This window comes from Vulpes lagopus, chromosome 3 (assembly GCF_018345385.1).
Source record: "Vulpes lagopus strain Blue_001 chromosome 3, ASM1834538v1, whole genome shotgun sequence".
Lineage (NCBI taxonomy): Eukaryota > Metazoa > Chordata > Mammalia > Carnivora > Canidae > Vulpes > Vulpes lagopus.
The window spans coordinates 64260703-64273711 of NC_054826.1; the positions used below are offsets into that span (position 1 = coordinate 64260703).

Here is a 13009-nt window from a genome sequence, read left to right on the forward strand (position 1 = left end):
ATTGAGTCTGCATTTACCCTTGTGAGAGCAGAGAGAAGGGCCTACAACTAAATGTGGAGTCAGGCATTAAGGATGTATCCACAGAGTGCAAGCAACAAGTGCAAAGTCCAAATCATCCATCAGTGCGGTTCCGTTTCGAATCCAAGGCCATACACCTGGGCTTATGTTTGATTTTTTTTTTTTTAACTTTTATTTCCTATTTTGGTTGGGCAAACTGCTAAGAGGTGGGGAACCCATAAGTAAACCAATATTTCCGTGAAACCAAATACCACTTGCAAACCAGTGTGAGAAGAACGGATGAAAACTTGAAGGTTACGAGGAGATGCTAAGGTCAATTTCTGACTTGATCCCTCCATCTCTAACCACTCCGCATGCATAAGGGGGGGGAAAATGCCAGGGAAAGGGAACTTCCCGCTGAAGGAAGACACTGATCTTTGAGGCACTTGGAGAAGAGAAGGCCACATCCCTAAAGTTATTCCAGTGTAGGGTTCGCCATACTAACTCCCCCCGGCTGAGCCCGTTCTCCCTGCAATACTTTTCCGACTCTCTGGCTCCGGAGTCTTGCGCGTCCTCGCCCACCACCAGACCTGCCCAGGCCACCCTACAATGCTTGGCGGCCGCCATCTTACACACTACTATCGCGAGATATACCTAGCCTTCTCGAGCCTGACTCGTTTACTTTCTTGAGAGAGACTCTTCTCGGCTGTTCTCGCCGTTAGCTGAGGAAGGTGTCGCGAGAGCTGGTTGCCTTGGCTCCCCGTAGCTATAGCAGCCGCGGCGGTTAAGGATGCGGCGGCAGGAGCAGTGAGTGCGACACCCTCAGGGGGGCGGGGTCGGAGGTAAAGGGGTGCAGGGGTAACCCTGGTTGGGGGGGGTAGGTCGGGAGGAATGGGCCCGCGTGTGACGTGCCGGGGAGAACCCGGGTCCGGTGGGTACAGGGACCTGACGCCGGTCTGTACTAGGGCACTCAGGGAGGGCTGGAGCTGCCGTGAGGTCCAGTGGGAGGGACCGGGGTGTAGTAGGGTTCAAGGGGCAGGGGCCGGAGCTTGGAGGGTGTGTGCGCGTTGGTAGGAAGAGGGTTCCGCGGACTCAGAACTGGATAAAGGGACCGAACTACAGCGAGGAATAAGTGAGAAGAAATGTGGGTACTGCGAAGAGGAGGGTATGTTGAATGGGAGCACGGAGGTTGGGCCCCGCTTGCTTTGCACTTGGGGGGGTGGGGGTGGGGGCCCGGTGTCGGACCGTTCGCAGCTCCCGGGGGTCCGGCGCACGCTGGTCCAGGACTGCGCGCCGGGACCTGGGTCCTGAATGGCGTGGCGGGAATGGTGGCGTCCGGGACCTCCACCACCACCCGCCCCTTCCAAGGAAATTCCCCGCCGACTATGAGATGTGGGAGTAGGGTCCTGGTGAACTACTACTAGTTCGTAAGGTTTTTTCTGCGGAGAGACTGCGAGTGGGATAATGAGTGATTGCTGCTGTAAAGCGTGGGGTGGGGGCGGGAGAGAAATTCCCGAGGGGAAAAAAAAAAACAAACTAAGATGTTCTTCCTCTGGAGCGTATTGAGTTGGAAAAAGGGGTGTGTGTATGCTGAGATCACGTTTCTTCCCAGATTTATTCAAGTATAGCATTCCTTTACGGTGTACTTAAGAAATTATACATGCAGTACAAAAACCAGTTTAGCTGATACAGTGAAACAATGTGCACTACGACACTTAAGCCTTCCACGGATGTAATTTAAAAACTAAGAAAAGTGTTTCAATTGCAGCAGCAGCAGCAGGCTGCACACTAGGGATAATTTTAGTTAACTTGAATATAAAACTTAGTGTTCCCAAAGTGTGCATATTCAGATTATTTGCCTTTTAAGAAATGGGTGAGGTTTTTTTTTTTTTTTTTTGAGACAGAACAAATTTTGAGTATCTGCTAATCTGGGAATAAAAGAAGTCTCCCAGGAGTTAAAATCAAGGAGAGGGCAAAATACTTGTTTCTGAATCTCAGGATTGTTTTGTGGAGACAGGACCACTTTGGACCACTTTGCTCCTGAACTCTTATTTCTAGTGGAAACAATGGCTTCAACTCAGGCGTAAAAATAATTTACCTATTTCAGTTTACAGATACAAACTTTCTGATAATTTTTCTCACTATCTTTTGTAGGTATAAATTTGCAGGGGTTAACCTCTCTTTTAATTATGTAACTGGATTTTTCCATGTTGAGGTTCACAAATTCATTAATTAGAATAATGTCTTTTAAATCCTTCTGGCACTAGCCTTGATATAGTTAGTCTTTAAATCTAAAGATTTAAAATAAATATCAAATAAATATCAAATAACATTTGATATGTGTTAGACTAAAATTTTTAATTTGTAATTTTAAGAGCTAAACTCCAAAGTAGAAGTACTTTTCTGAGGCAAGATACAGCTTTATGTGGTTGGGTCCAAAAGATTTCTGCACGAATCCATTAAGGAGCTTTACTGAGTTCCTATTATGTATAGTGCACTGTGTTAGACATTGTGTGTGTGGGGGTGGAGATTAATTCATTCATTTATCCATTCAGCAAACATTTATTTGAGACCTATTTTGTGTGATTGCTATGTCTTCAGGATACAAATACAAGTAAGCCTTGCTCTCTGCCTTGCAATGTTTAGAACCTAGGAAGGGAGAGTAACAGGGAAACAAATATTTACAATGTAATAAGCATGATGTATGAAACCAAGCTTATGAAACAAGGTTCTGGCCCTCAGGAGTTTACCTGGTTGACAAGACCAAAAAGGAAGAAATGATTTTAAAAATCACAAACCATTAACCAAATTCTAAACTGTGTTGCATCAGTAGATCATATGTTTCTCAAAAGAGATAAACATTACAATGAAAGCTTGGTAAAATTCACAGATCATTTCATAATTTGTCTTTTTTTTGTATTTTTTTTTTTTTTAAGATTTTATTTATTTATTCATGAGAGACAGAGAGAGAGGCAGAGACACAGGCAGAGGGAGAAGCAGGTTCCATGCAGGGAGCCCAATGTGGGACTCGATCCCTGGACTCCAGGATCATGCCCTGAGCCAAAGGTAGATGCTCAACCTCTGAGTCATCCAGGTGTTCCCCCCCCCCTTTTTTTTTTGTACTCTTTTAAAATAAATATGACTATATGTTCTTAAGTCAATAATAGGCATAATAACTAACATTTGTTGAATGATTATTAATGTGCCAGGCACATTATCTCATTTTTATCTTTATAACACTCTGCTTTTCAACAACTGGTACTAGTACTTTGGTTTTATTTATTTTTATTTATTTATATATTTTTAAAGATTTTGCTTATTTATTCATAGAGACACAGAGAGAGGCAGAGACACAGGCAGAGGGAGAAGCAGGCCCCCTACAGGAAGCCTGACGTGGGACTCTCCAGGATCACACCCCAGGCTGCAAGTGGTGCTAAACCTATGCGCCACCGGGGCTGCCCAGTACTTCAGTTTTAAAGACAAGAAAATAGAAGCTTAAGAAATTAAGGAAGTTGGTAAAGACCACAGAGCTAGTAAATGGCAGATTAGGGATTGGAGTTGGAAGTATATGTGATTGGAAAACCTAAGCAAGATTCTTTTCTTTTGCAGGGAGGGTACTTTGGGATTTGAGGACCAGAGATTGAAGGTAGAATTGGCCAGAAGATCAGAATTCAATCTCTGCATCTTTGTTCATAGATTTTTCTCCCTCAAATATTTACAGTACATATGGGGCCTAATTTGAATATTAGTATGATGCTAAATAGGAGGTTTGTATTGTTGTACAGAGAATTGAGTAAATTGCTATATTTGTGTTGTATATGATTGTATAGGGAGCTATGCTTGGAAAAATAGTTGTAACAAGTAATTGTTAACATTTGGAGTCTTCTAGAAAGTGATCATTTTATTTTATTTTTTTTATTTTTTATTTTTTAAATTTTTTTGTATTTATTTATGATAGTCACACACACACAGAGAGAGAGAGAGAGAGGCAGAGACACAGGCAGAGGGAGAAGCAGGCTCCATGCACCGGGAGCCTGACGTGGGATTCGATCCCGGGTCTCCAGGATCGCGCCCTGGGCCAAAGGCAGGCGCTAAACCGCTGCGCCACCCAGGGATCCCGAAAGTGATCATTTTAATAATGGAAACAGTTATCTATATTCATATGCAATATAGGGCAAATGTTATTAAAACAGACTTTAAGAGATTTAGTCAGACTTTTTTTATATTACTCGGGGTTTTAGTTTTTTTGTATTGAGAAAAATGTATATACATATCACATGTATTTTTACATTTGCATTCAGACTTTTTAAACTCTGTATTCCAAAGTCCAAAATCTGATTTTCTGGTTGAAATTAAAATTTTTTTTTCTTGTTTTTTTTTTCTTTTTTTTAAATTTTTATTTATTTATGATAGTCACACAGAAAGAGAGGAGAGAGAGAGAGAGGCAGAGACACAGGCAGAGGGAGAAGCAGGCTCCAAGCACCGGGAGCCTGACGTGGGATTCGATCCCAGGTCTCCAGGATCTCGCCCTGGGCCAAAGGCCGGCGCCGAACCGCTGCGCCACCCGGGGATCCCCTGAAATTAAAATTTTATATTTTACTACATGGTTTCTTTAGAAATCTAAGTGAGAATGAAATATACCATCATTGTTGATACTTAAGTCTAAATTTAATGCTTAGAGGTGGGTGAGTCCAATACATTTCCTTTTATATTAAGGAAACTAAAGCCTAGAGGAACTTTTTTTTTTTTTTTTTAAGATTTTATTTATTTATTCATGAGAGAGACACACACACACACACACAGAGGCAGAGACCGCAGAGGGAGAAGCAGGCTCCATGCAGGGAATGCAGACATGGGACTCCATCCTGGGGCTCCAGGATCACACCCTGGGCTGAAGGCCGCGCTAAACCCCTGAGCCACCCAGCTGCCCCCTAGAGGAACTTTATTTTTTTTTTTATTTTTTTATTTTTTAATTTTTATTTATTTATGATAGTCACAGAGAGAGAGAGAGAGAGGCAGAGACACAGGCGGAGCGGAGAAGCAGGCTCCCTGCACCGGGAGCCCGATGTGGGATTCGATCCCGGGTCTCCAAGATCGCGCCCTGGGCCAAAGGCAGGTGCCAAACCGCTGCGCCACCCAGGGATCCCCTTAGAGGAACTTTAAATCACTTGCTAAGGTCACAAAGCTTCAATGTCCCAGGTGTTCTGATTTGCAGCTCTTTCTTTTAATGTACCACATTGCCAAATTTTATTTAATAATTGATATGCATAGAGTTATGGATGCTCTCAGCCAATTTCAGGAAACCAGTGTTTTCAGGAGGCTATTGATAGATGAGAGTACAAACTACTTGTTTCCCTTATACTGTATTTATACTTCCTACTTATAGTTAGGATAAATGCATTCAGATACTTTTATTCAGAGTCTTTTCACATTTGGTTTGCTAAATTACTATTTCATTTTTTTGTGTGTCTAGATACATTACTGGCCCATTTTAACAAATGTTGATATGTCTTAAAAAAAGTGGAGGCGGGCAGCCCCGGTGGCTCCGAGGTTTGGCGCCGCCTTTAGCCCAGGGCCGGATTCCAGAGACCTGGGATCCAGTCTCGCATAGGGCTCCCTGCATGGAGCCTGCTTCTCCCTCTGCCTGTGTCTCTGCCTCTCTCTCTCTATGTCTCTCATGAATAAATAAATAGAATCTTTAAAAAAAAAAGTGGAGGCATACAACTATGTTGTAATACATAATATTCTTTTTTTTTCTTTTTTTTTTTTATTTATGATAGTCACAGAGAGAGAAAGAGAGGCAGAGACACAGGCGGAGGGAGAAGCAGGCTCCATGCACCGGGAGCCCGATATGGGATTCGATCCCGGGTCTCCAGGATCGCGCCCTGGGCCAAAGGCAGGCGCCAAACCGCTGCGCCACCCAGGGATCCCTTCTTTTTTTTTTTTTTTAAAGATTTATTTATTTTAGAGTGAGTGCATGGGGATAGGTGCATGAATGAGTAGGGGGAGGAGCAGAGAGAGAGAATCCCTGCTGAGCACCAAGCCCGGCCTGGGACTTGATTCTAGGACTCTGAAATCATGACCTGAGCCAAAAATCAAAATGTTGAATTGATTAAGCCACCTGGGCACCCATGTAATATATGATATTCTTAAGACATACAGATTTAAAGATGAGTCAGGTGAAGTTTTTTTCATTGAGTTGATTTTTTTGCAGCAGTCCATCTATAGGCTGGAGTAGCATGTGGGTGTGAATGAGATTCTGTGTTTTCTAGCATCTTTTAACTATGTGGGCTGGGTGCCCATGTTTTCCATGTGACTTATTTTTGAGGCATTGATACATTTTTCTAAGAAAAGTTTGGAGTGGGACGCCTGGGTGGCTCAGTGGTTGAGCGTCTGCTTTTGGCTCAGGGCGTGACCCCGGGTCCGGGGATCGAGTCCCACATTGGGCTCCCTGCGAGGAGCCAGCTTCTCTCTCTGCCTGTGTCTCTGCCTCTCTCTCTCTAATGAATAAATAAATAAGTCTTAAAAAAAAAAAAAGGTTTGCAGCAAGAGAGTATGATGAGGGGAAGAGCATGGAACTTCTATCCCAGAAGGGCTGAAAACTGAAAAGAGTGGTTGATATGTGTAAAGTGGATAATGGTCTAAAAATATTCATTAACTCTCAGTCTCCACAGGAGAACCTGAAGACCTTTTTTTCTACTTTGATACACACACCCTTTGGAAAGGTTATGTTCATTTACACTCCTCCAGGGATGAGTGGAAAAAATATAAATTTCCTAGCACTTATATCAGCAATGATAAATAGACATTGAACGAAGTAAAAACAGTTTATATGATAGGTGAAAAGTGAGATCTCATTTTAAATTTCTATTTCTTTGATTGTCTGTGAAGATGAACATTTTTCTATATTTTTCTTTCTTGACATCATTTTTTTTTTTTTTTAAGATTTTATTTATTCATGAGAGACAGAGAGAGAGAAAGAGAGAGGCAGAGACACAGGCAGAGAGAGAAGCAGGCTCCACACAGGGAGCCCAGTGCTGGACTCAATCCTGGGGATCGAGGATCAGGCCCTGGGCTGAAGGTGCGCTAAACCACCGAGCCACCCAGGCTGCCCAAGATTTTTTTTTTTTAATTTTTTAATTTTTTAATTTTTTAATTTTTAATTTAATTTAATTTTTTTTTTAGATTTTGTTTTTAAGTAATTTCTTTTTTTTTTTTTAAATTTTTTTTCAATTTTTATTTATTTATGATAGTCACAGAGAGAGAGAGAGAGAGAGAGAGAGAGAGAGAGAGAGGCAGAGACAGGCAGAGGGAGAAGCAGGCTCCATGCAGGGAGCCCGACGTGGGATTTGATCCCGGGTCTCCAGGATCGCGCCCTGGGCCAAAGGCAGGCGCCAAACCCCTGCGCCACCCAGGGATCCCTTGTTTTTAAGTAATTTCTACATCCACCTACCTGGGTGGCTCAGAGGTTGTGTCTGCCTTCAGCCTGGGTCATGATCCTGGGGTTCTGGGATCGAGTCCCACATCCGGCTCCCTGTAGAGAGCCTGCTTCTCCCTCTGCCTATGTCTCTGTCTCTCTTTTTCTGTCTCTCATGAATTAAAAAAAAAAAAAAAAAGTAATCTCTACACCCAATGTTGGGCTTGAACTTAAAATTAAGATCAAAAGCCACATGCTCTATCCACTAAGCCGGCCAGGTGCCCCAAAACACTAAAAACAATTTTTTTAAAGATTAAAAAAAAAAAAAATCTTTAAGTAATCTCTATACCCAGCATGGGGCTGGAACCTACATCCTTGAGATCAAGAGTTGCGTGTTCTACCAACTGAGCTGTAGAGGCCTGTTTTTAAAGTTTTTAAATCGTTTGCTTCTCCCTGACTGCTTGTATCTCTGCTTCTCTCTGTCTGTGTGTGCTTTTCATGAATAAGTAAATAAAATCTTAAAAAAAAAATAAAGTTTTTAAATCGTATACTTAAAGAGAAAAAAATAATACATTAAAAAAATTTTATGTAGAGGCTAAGAAACAAAGACTTCCAGAATATTGTGTGTAGTAGGTTTTCTTCCAGTGATTTTTCTATGCCATTTATTTTTTATTTTTATTTTTTTTCTATGCCATTTATAATTTATGTATTTCCTTATAGCTTTTTAGGAGTGATAATAATTTTTTTTTTTGCAGCTCTTTTTTTTTTTTAAACTTAGCTATGTGCCTCTGAGATCTCATCCTATCAATATACACTTTTTAATATCTGATTATATTTCTTTAAGCTTTTATTTATTTATTCATGAGAGACCCATAGAGAGGCAGAGACACAGGCAGAGGGAGAAGCAGGCTCCATGCAGGGAGCCCAACGTGGGACTCCATCCTGGGTCTCCAGGATCATGCCCTGGACTGCAGGTGGCGCTAAACCGCTGAGCCACCCGGGCTGCCCAATATCTGATTATATTTCATTTTAAATTCCTGTAATTCTCATTGATGAACATTTGGTTGTCCAAGATTTTTGCACTTACCAACTAAAATAAACATCTCCTATTCTGTCTCTTGTGTAAATGTTCTAGAGTACCTATAAAGTAGTGCCTAGAATTGTTGCTTGAAAGGTATGCATATTTTCAAAGATACTGCCAATCTACCATTGAAATAGTCTGTATATTATTATGCATTACACCAGCAGTTTGTGAAAGCACCAACCAAATCCTTACCTACTTGCTAATGCTTGGTATTATCAGTCTTATATATTTTTACCAATATGATGGGCAGAAAATTTTTGTTTTAATTTGCGGTTTTCAGACTACTGTGAGTTTGAACATCTTTTAATTTCTTTATTGGCTATTTATATTTCTCTGAAATTGCTTATTCTATTCTTTGCCTTTTTGAAATTTTTTCTTTTACCTGTTGATTAACAAGAACGCTATGTATGTGGATACAAATCTGCACATATATATATATATATATTTTTAAAATATTTTATTTATTCATGAGAGAGAGAGAGAGAGGCAGAGACACAGGCAGAGGGAGAAGCAGGCTCCATGCAGGGAGCCAGACGTGGGACTCGATCCTGGGTCTCCAGGATCACGCCCTGAGCCAAAGGCAGGCACCAAACCGCTGACCCACTCAGGGATCCCTGCAAATATATATATATATATATATATATTACATATATATGACATGTTTTCTCCAATGTGTTACATTATCTATAGTGTCTATTGATGTACTAAATTTTTTTTAAAAGGCTTTATTTGAGAGAGAGAGAGCGCGCGCGCACAAGTAGGAGGCAGGGACAGAGAGAGGAAGAAGCAGACTCCCTATTGAGCAAAGAGCCTAATGTGGGCCTCATTCCCAGGACCCCAAGATCATGACCTTAGTTGAAGGCAGACGCTTAACCAACTGAGCCACCCTGCTCCCCTGATGTACTAAAATTTTTTTTTTCTTTTTTTTTTTAAAGCTTCCTTTTCACCTTTTTCTTTTAAATTCATTCATGATAGTCACAGAGAGAGAGAGAGAGAGAGAGAGAGGGGCAGAGACACAGGCAGAGGGAGAAGCAGGCTCCATGCACCGGGAGCCCGACGCGGGACTCGATCCCGGGTCTCCAGGATCGCGCCCTGGGCCAAAGGCAGGCGCCAAACCGCGGCACCACCCAGGGATCCCCTAAAATTTTTATATTCATATGGTCCTATCTTTTTTTAGAAGATTTTTAAAAAAGTAATCTTTGTGCCCATTGTGGGGCTTGACCCACAATCCTGAGCTCAAGAGTTGCATGCTCCAACGACTGAGCCAACCAGGCACCCCAGTACCACCCAGTTTTATTTATTGCTGATTTATAGTGTGTTTGAAGGTCAGTTCTGCTCTCAGTCTTAGAATATATGTAAGAAAAGACTTTTCTTTCAGAATTAGCCTTTTAGGCTAACAAAAATTCTGTTGGGATTATAATTGGGATTAATTGAAACAGATAGATTGTTTACTTTATGGGAGGATTTGTATCTTTACAACGTTGAGACTTCCCATTTAGAAACAGGATATTCTCTTTATTCAAGTTAAAAAAAAATCCTTCAGAAAAGTTTATAGTTCTCTTCATATTGATCTTGCACGTGTGTAGTTTTTAGGTATTTTATAGTTATTTAAGGTTGTATGGCAATTGGGATCTTTTATGATATTTAAAAAATGGGTTATTGCTGACATGTAGTAAAGCTATTGATTCTATGTTGATCTTGAATTGGATTACCTTACTAAATGCTTTTATTAAATATAATGATTTTTCATTTGATTCTTTTGGATTTTCAAGATAGTCATATATTCCAGCTGATGTCTTTGCCAATTTTCATTTTGGTATACACCGTTTTTTCTTATTTTGACATGTTTTAAAGCTCTTTATCAGAAAAGTATTAGTCCTTTATCATATAGCTTGCAATGTTATTTTTGTTTTGTTTTGTTTTTTTAATTTGCTGTTTTTGTGGGAAACCTCTTGACCACCAGTAGGTAAAACTCTAGAATGGGCTGTTGGAATGCTTTAAAGTGGTCTTTACATACACTAGGAAAATTCTAAGAGGGTTAGAATTCTTTAAACCAACTCTGGTGAATAAAACTATGAATTACAACAACGAGGAAAAAAGCCCACTTCTGGGTACAAATGGTGTTTGATTGTAAAATTCACAAACTCTTAATCTCATGTATTGTGATGTGTCATCTGAGTTAATGGAGTTGAATTTAAAGTTGGGGAGAAGATAGGTGAATAAAATGATCAGGTTGAAAATCCATAATAGACTGTGTAAGTATGTAAATAATATCTATATCTGATATTTATTTATTTATTTTTTTAAAAAAGATTTTATTTATTCATGACAGAGAGAGAGAGACAGGCAGAGGGAGAAGCAGGCTCCGTGCAGGGAGCCTGACGTGGGACTTGATCCCGGTCTCCAGGATCATGCCCTGGGCTGAAGGTGGCACTAAACCGCTGGGCCACCAGAGCTGCCCTATATCTGATATTTAATCATACAATTAGAAGAAACTCTTTTTTGATTATTGTTATGCTTGGGGAAAAAGTAATTCTTTAGGAGCAATATCTCTTCATAGCTCTATTCTGAGGAGAGACCTTGACGTGAATATTCTTGAGATTAACACTGAGAGAGAATTTGGCATAGTAGAAAGAATATGGGCTCCCATATGCTTGGCTCCCATTCCAGTTGTCAATTATTAGCATTATTAGATCTTTAGCTCATGAAGGCATATTCTTCTCTGTAGAATAAGTAAAAATAGTAGTTATTATTAGTTTTCAGACTGTAGTATACCATATCAAATAACATCATCTACTGCTCAAAATTGATATTGCCTGGGATGCTTGGCTGGCTTAGTTGGTAAAGCATGTGATTCTTGATCTTGGGGTCATGAATTCAAGCCCCACATTGGGCATAGAGCTCACATTACAAAAAAATTCATTTTGTTATACAGCTCCATTACGTGGTGCAAATATTTGATGAAAGAGAAAGCATGCCATAACATACAGATCTGAATTTGTTTACTGCTGAACTGTCAGTTGTATGGATCCATTCAGATTAGGGGTTAGGAGAACCTAGAACCTAGGTTTAGGACCACTTAGAAACACAGTAGAAACATAGAATCCGTGTTTTAAGAAGATCCCCAGGTGATTCATTTACACCTTAGTCTGAGAAGCAGTGATCTAATGGATAATATCTAAAAGATAGTGCTAACTTGAAGCTCAAAGGAGTCCAATTTAGTAGTTTTGACAAAGCAGAGTTGAGATGATAGAAACTATAGAAAATTAGGCAGGTAGTCACTTTGTGGTTCTAAATGATTCATTTATTCACTGTAGAACCCTCTCGACAAGCTGGGGCATATAAGGAACATCTTCTAGGAGAGAGGGTTGACAAGATCCTGGTTGGGTATCTGGTCACTAGCTAAGGGCTTTGGCATCCAGAGCAACAACTTGAGTTTCTGCAGGAATTAGCTTTGCTGTTCAATATGGGGGTCACTAGCCACATGTGACTATTACAATTAAATAAGGGTAAAAATTCATTTCCCCAGTCATACTAGCCATATAGTCACATGTAGCTACTATATTGGATAGTGCAGATATGGAACATGTCCATCAGTGTACAAAGTGTCATTGGACCACACTGAGAATACGAAGATGTCTGCCTTAAAGGTTGTGTCAGATTGGCCAAGTATAGAAGGTAGGGAAAAAATCCACGACTGCTGGTCACACATGTGACCCCATCCTATTCCAGACCCTTTCCATTGCTGATAGCTGCTAATAAATTCCTTGTCCTGTTTAGGTTTGGATGTGCTTACAAGTGAAAGACATCAACTAAAAGGTACGGGAAGGCAGAGGCTGACAAGAATAACATTCTGGGAGCTGTTAAGTGTTAAGGGATTTTCCAGACCTAAAAAAATTGCTGAGCATTGGGATGAGTAGGAATGATATGGGTATGGGATTGGGAAAATAATAGGAAGTGCTAAAAGGAACATTTAGCTGCTAGAAAAACAAGAAGAAATACTGAAAATGGAGTCAAATGTTCAGGTTAATGTCGAACCAGTCACCAGCCTGATCACATCTTCACTAAAATTTTAAGTTTGGTCTATTGATGTGAAAAATATAGACACTTTTTTATGTTTAATGAGAATTAATGGGAAAGTAGAATTCACTTTGAGGTTCACTTTTCAGTATTTTTCTCCCAGGGAGTACATCTGTAGAATGTAGTAGCCAGATAGTAAATGTAGCCAGATAGTAAATTTGTGAACTCTCTTTCTCTCACTTTTTTTTTTTTTTTCAAGAATAATCTTTTTTTTTTAATTTATGATAGTCACACACACACAGAGAGAGAGAGGCAGAGACACAGGCAGAGGGAGAAGCAGGCTCCATGCACCGGGAGCCCGACGTGGGATTCAATCCCGGGTCTCCAGGATCACGCCCTGGGCCGAAGGCAGGCGCTAAACCGCTGCGCCACCCAGGGATCCCATCTTTCTCTCACTCTTGTTTGTATCAGAAACATACATAAATATGTGC

At 40.6% G+C, this 13009-nt stretch overlaps 1 protein-coding gene across 3 annotated transcripts in view; it reads left to right on the forward strand.

The window, feature by feature from the left end:
* Positions 1-292: 292 nt before the first annotated feature.
* USP54 (ubiquitin specific peptidase 54) overlaps positions 293-13009 on the forward strand; it is a 118679-nt gene continuing 105962 nt past the window's right edge. Inside the window, exon 1 of one of the 3 annotated variants that reach the window (XM_041749565.1) lies at positions 293-804. The gene's annotated coding sequence lies outside the window, so the exon portion shown is untranslated. Of the gene's footprint in view, positions 840-1041; positions 1163-13009 lie in introns of those variants that run through there. The other 2 variants (XM_041749567.1, XM_041749564.1) reach the window with 2 other exon arrangements.